Here is a 6000-nt window from a genome sequence, read left to right as displayed (position 1 = left end):
GTAGACTGGGTGGTCTAATAATTACAAAATTAGCGGTTTCATCCCGGCCACTCTGCATGCTGAAGCTTCCCTGGGAAAGACACGGAACCTGAAGGCAAGCGCTTTGCATGGCAGCTGTCAATGGCGTGTGAATGGACAAACATTGTGAAGTGCTTTGAGTACTACTAAAGGAGAGAAATGCAATGCAAGTGAAGACCATTCATCTTTATACTTTAAAAGCTTCAAGGCAAGCTGTGACTTTCATGACTTCGAAAATCCTCTTTTAAAAATGGCAAACCTTATGTGAGCAATTCATGGCACAATCAAAGAGGATTAGAAAATATTCATAGCTAAAGTGTACAGCTGTACGACTACCTATATTTTCCTTTGATTAGGCCTGAAGGGACACACTGAAAAGGGCAGGACTTACAAGTGAACATTATGGCAGCAGCTTTGATGGAACCCCATCATTAATGGCAGCGTATCTGTAAATCATCATCAGGAACCAGCCACACAGCAGGTCACATCTGATGGAGTTGGAACCATCAACTGTACAGAAATACCTCTATTTTTGTACAGTTTTGTAGAGCGAACTCACTGAGGTATTGGAATTGGCTGTTACCTTTAAGGAAGTTTATCTAGGTCACCAAAGCCCTGTCCACTTTTTTGATCTACAATTACTACTACTGTTAACATAATCTGAACAATAAAACACACACACACATACACACGCACACACACACACACACACACACACACACACACACACACACACACACACACACACACACACACACACACACACACACACACACACACACACAAAAAAAAAACAATATACAGCAATAGAGGCTATGAAAAAACCTTAATGTGGTGAGTAAACTTGCAGTGGGTCCAGTAATATTTAAATATCAGCAGTAGATATATGTTCATAAAAGCTGCGCTAATCTGAAAATTTAAAAAAAAAAAAAAAAAAAAAAAAAGAACTTATAGAGGTGTTTGTTTGGCGTTTACTATACAAGCTCACCTGTTTTTAATCCTCTTTTGCCGATTCTGGACAATTTTAAGGAGGAAATAACCTTCGTCCGTCTTCCTGGTAGCTCTTCTTCGCGGCTTCCGGGATTTAGCGACTCCTCCTGGCAGCCGTTAGCCGTTAGCTTCGAACCGCGCAGCTGGGGCTAAAAGAGGGACGTTTTCCTCGCCGGTGGAGTGAGGTGGAGACCGGACTAACGCCTTACTACCATCCGAGACACATTCCAGATTACCACAGCTTCACCCCACACCGGTAAGAACCAGCTGCTTGTGTTAAAATTAATGTTAAAATTGTGTGTGCGCAGGTTTGAGGGCTAAAAGCTGCCATGCTAGCGCTGCTAATTGGTTTACTGCTAACGTGCTCCAGGTGGTTTTGGCTGTTGGCCGCTAATTCCTGCTCTGCTGCTACCAATAACAAACTTTTAATTGTTTGCCTTAGTTTTAATTATAATCTTGATTTTTTTGTTGTTGTTGTGGCTCTGCGTATTTTTCTTGTTTGCTATCTGGCAGGTGCATAATGACGCTTTGTATGTTTGGATAATGGTGAAATGAGTGCTTCAGTATATTATGTGTTTCAGTATATTATGTGTGTTTTGCATGTTTCCTCCTGATTCTCGCATTGTTCTGGGTAGACTTTATTTGGTTTTATTTAAGTTCAGTTCTATAGAGGATGTAAATTTTTTTTGTAATTCTCATGACTTTTTTAAAGATAATAATGTCGCTTTTGAACTGGCTTAATGGCAGAATTGGATATAATTTTTTTAAAAATGTGTGTCTATTTACCACACACAGTTCATATACTTGCCACTCATCAGGTATTCAGAATTTCTTTGATTAATTAGGCATTTAACGTGCTAGACGGACCCAAAGCAGACATGCTGGTCTGTTTTATTGTATTAAATTGACCAGTTTATTATGGCCAACCAGGTATAGCCAATATGAGCTCATACCAAAGTCTTAAATATTTAATATATTACATATGCAATGTATGCAATAGATCAAAAATAAATCATCTTGCCACATGCCCGTAGTACGAAACAGGATTTGGAGTTAGTGAGCTAATTTCAAGTTTAAGTCTGGGTTTTCAGGGCTAACAAGGTGGTTATCAGTAGAGGTCGACTGATATGGGATTTTCAAAGGCCGATGCCAATACCGATTTTTAAAAAAATTTTCAGTCGATGGCCGATATCTAAAGTAGATTGTAGAAGTCGATTTTTAAGGGGGGGGGAGGGTTGGGCTGCTGCTGCTGCTAGTATAATTAGATAATATGTGCAGCAGCCTCGCTCTGGGCATAGGCGCACACCACACACACAGTGCATCCACAGATTTACTTTAACTTTCTCACTTGCTTGTATGCCTGAGGCTGACGCTAAAACTTGAAAGGCTAACTTTTACAGTTTGATGATCACACAGTAAAGACTTTTAAAGGCTAAATCAACATTGCATTTTCTCTCTTAACAAGAAACAAATCTCTTACCTGTTTTTTTTACCAAATAAGCAGGTGTGGAGCGAGGCTTGTTGTTGCCTGGCTCACTTGCTCCGCTCATGCTCCGCTCTCTGAGTGCCGGGGGTCCTTCTAAGGGAAAAGCGGTCGCGGCAGCTGCCCGTACGGATGCCTGATCGCAAATCGGCTTTTTATTTGTAAATATCGGCCGATGGCTGATATTGAAAAAAGTCCATATATCGGCCCAAAATATCGGCCGGCCGATATATCGGTCTACCTCTAGTTATCAGGATACATCACCATGGTAGTTTGTGCTGCATACCTTACCGGCCCTGGAGCAGATTAGGTTTTTTCTTTCCCTGATGAGCATATACTGTATTAGAGATATAGATTGTCAGTGGAAAGAATTCTAATATTCTTGATTTAGTTGTTTCCTACCATCTGCAAGAAATTTCTGAGTGATTTTATAGTTCTATAATCCATTGTATAGGGATCATCTTAAAACAGAGACTGATAAATGACTAGGGGCTTGTACTTGTTGACCACATAAGATTTGAAGTACTTACTGGTCTGAAAGATGTTTTTATGTTTGTTCTTGACTCGCTCCCAATACCATTCAAGTCCTCCCAGTGTCGCAGCTGAAAGAATCGGCCTAAAAATGTCTTACACACCTGAACAATACAGGTATTTCTAATGGTAGCCTAAGAGTAGCTTAATTATGTTAGATTGTGCTTTAATGATAGGGCATTAACTTGCATGTTCGCACATTTTTTTTTTTTTTGCCAGCTTTCTTGCCTGTGTTAGGCTGCAGCAGCTATGTTGCTTCTAGTCACTAGTACATTTTTTTTACTTCTAGTGCTGGTTTAGGTTTATAGTTGTTTAAATATGTGCTTCTGTCTCTGAATGGTCATCTGAGGCCAACACTACTCCTTTCATGTGAGCATGCTCCATACTGCTATTTTGGAAGGCCAGGTTTGGAAACCTTGAGTTGACTTATGAGTCACTATCCAGTTTCCTGGAACTGCTTAGCCCGATTATTGTTGCAGGGTTTAGTGAAGGCAGATAATGGAAACACATCATGAGCATGTTGAACTTGCTTTGTAGTAAAGACCCCAGGTGTAAATGAGGCCTTCGTGCCCAGTTTTTGATGCTGGTATCAGTTCAGCTTCATGATTTATTTTGGAGTATGTCATTTTGCATTATACTCACATGCAAGTATTTTGTGCACCTCCTTATATCACTGAGGGTACGCTGAACAACAGAAACACCTCTGTGAATAATGTGATACACCTCAAGGGCACCACAAACTACACCTTCCAAAGTGACCACACAGTTGAATCAATTCCTCTCTCACATTAGCATTAATTATCGTTATCATAACATAATAAGGGATGATTTAGTGCATTAATTTTATATTAGACTGCATTAGTTTTACCTACATGTACATAATAAACTGGCAGATGATTGATTCATGGCATAGAATTGCATATCCAGTGACTAAGGGATTTTATCCGTATTGTACATTTGCATAAAGTGTGCAATAATGCTCACTGGTATTATATGTCAACATCCTGTAGACTAGTATCATGTCGGTACAATAATGTAATTATGTGAGAAATATTAACTTGTCTATATAATTTTTTTTTGACAACTTCATCTAAATTCTAGTGCAATGTATTTTTAGGTCCTAGAGACGGATAGACAAATTTAAATGTGTGATTTTTCTCACGTAATTTATCATATTATTAAATACAGGAATAGTTTTTATAGTCATTTTTTTTTTATTTTCAGCTCCAAATAATATCAAGATTGAATTCAACTTCATCATGCCAGCTCTGTTAATTTGAAACTCAATAGGCCCTATGTCACCTGTGATACATGCAGTATGCTGGAGAAGGAAACATGTTTATGTGACAGCTTACTTTACCATTCTCTATATCATAATTACATCTGAACTGCTCTTGGCTTACTGTGGTTTATGACGAGACTGATGTTAGTCACACTCATTGCCAACGTTAAACAATGACACTCATTGAAACGGCTTATCAACATTTCTCAGGGAAAGATTGTTGGCCTGAGTTCTTATGAACTGATTGTCATCTGCCGCACTTCTGACTTGCCTTTCCTTGCACCTGTATAGCAGGTGAATTGCTGGGACAGTTGGATCATGTGATTGTTGAATTTATGTCAGCACACATACTCTATTCAGTCATCCACTAAGCTATCCAACCATCCATCCTTCTTATGATCTTTTGTTTAACGTAATTTATGCTAATGTAATCTTTAGTGATGCCATTTGTTAGCTATCACAGCTGACAAGATATATGCTGGCAATACTTATGAAGAACACACTTGTGTTGATAATGAGAACTAGTAAAACATTCCCACAATGGAAGAGGCAGTGTTCAGGCTTGCTCACTTTGCTGCAACTCCCCCACCTTACAGTAATCAAGTTGTTTCACACTACACACTACACTAATGGCCTGAGTCTCAGTCTTTTAATTGCATGGTATTTTTTTGGTTATTGTTATGGAATTCGGAGTGACTCGCTCCGTGGTAACTGCCAAGATGGGAGGTTTAGTTCAATGTTGTGCAATTTGTGCTAAAAGTACATTATTAGACTCAGCATTTGTCAGGTGAAGTGTGTAAAGCGAAGTAGACATGCTGAGAGAGCAACACAGAACAAGAAGTGGCAGAGGGGATTTAAAAAGGCCATCCTGCTTCCTGTTTGCATAATGTGTGACAAAGCTTTTGTCTGCCAGCTTCAACACAAACAGTATGTGCATATGGTATATTTTGACTGAGGCTCCTCTTCCCCGGGAGCTTGCTGTCAGTTTCACAAGACATTGCCTGAATGAAACAATAAGCTGCTTCTGTGCATAAAAGCTGAGTTGCAAGCCGCAAAAAGATGAATTATAGCCTTGGATTGTCAAACATATCTGTCAGTTTGACGTTTTGATTGAAAACTGAAAAGGATCCTCTGAACAACTGAAGGTGAAGCTGCACTGAATAATATATTTCTTGACACATGTTGTCATTTAATGTGATAGGAAGTAGGTGGGTTGAAATTTGGGGGATAAGTGAAAATGTCAGCTCTGAGAATATCTTCAAAATTAGTACGCTTATCATAAAATAGAAAAGAGTTTCTTGTATGACGTGGTTTGAAAAAGTCACCCTAGACGAGCAGTTGTTTTTCAAAAGAGCCTTACTGTACACCTTGAGGGGACAGCGCAGGAATGCCGTGTTAAATTGGCCAGATCTTGGAGCAAATAGTGTGGCCACGGAGGGCAGCACTTAGGAGTCCAGTGAGGCCACTTACAAAGGCCAGCTGTCATACAGAGGTGTGCTGAGAAGAGGAGAAAATCAATGACCATAATTGCTCAATAACAGCCTGACGATGGAGGTGTGGGGAGAGGGGACATGGGTCACAGCAGACACACAGATGTGTATTTGCTTACAGTGTATCAGCGCAGTTTGCATTTTTTTCTGCTTTGCAAGTTAAATGCAACAAAACTGCCACCTCTGCAAAGGATGGGTTTTGCTCT

The 6000-nt window shown here is 39.6% G+C and overlaps 1 long non-coding RNA gene across 2 annotated transcripts in view; it reads left to right on the top strand.

Annotated features, from left to right (window-relative positions):
- The first annotated feature begins 753 nt into the window (after positions 1–753).
- Positions 754–6000, top strand: part of LOC111588478 (uncharacterized) — a 242339-nt gene continuing 237092 nt past the window's right edge. For both annotated transcript variants that reach the window (XR_002748182.3, XR_002748183.3), the window contains exon 1: positions 754–1264. This is a non-coding gene — a long non-coding RNA (uncharacterized LOC111588478). The remainder of the gene's footprint in view (positions 1265–6000) is intronic.

Source organism: Amphiprion ocellaris, chromosome 13, assembly GCF_022539595.1.
Source record: "Amphiprion ocellaris isolate individual 3 ecotype Okinawa chromosome 13, ASM2253959v1, whole genome shotgun sequence".
NCBI lineage: Eukaryota > Metazoa > Chordata > Actinopteri > Pomacentridae > Amphiprion > Amphiprion ocellaris.
The sequence above is the reverse complement of the archived record's forward strand: the minus strand, read 5'-3'. Positions and strand labels throughout refer to the sequence as shown.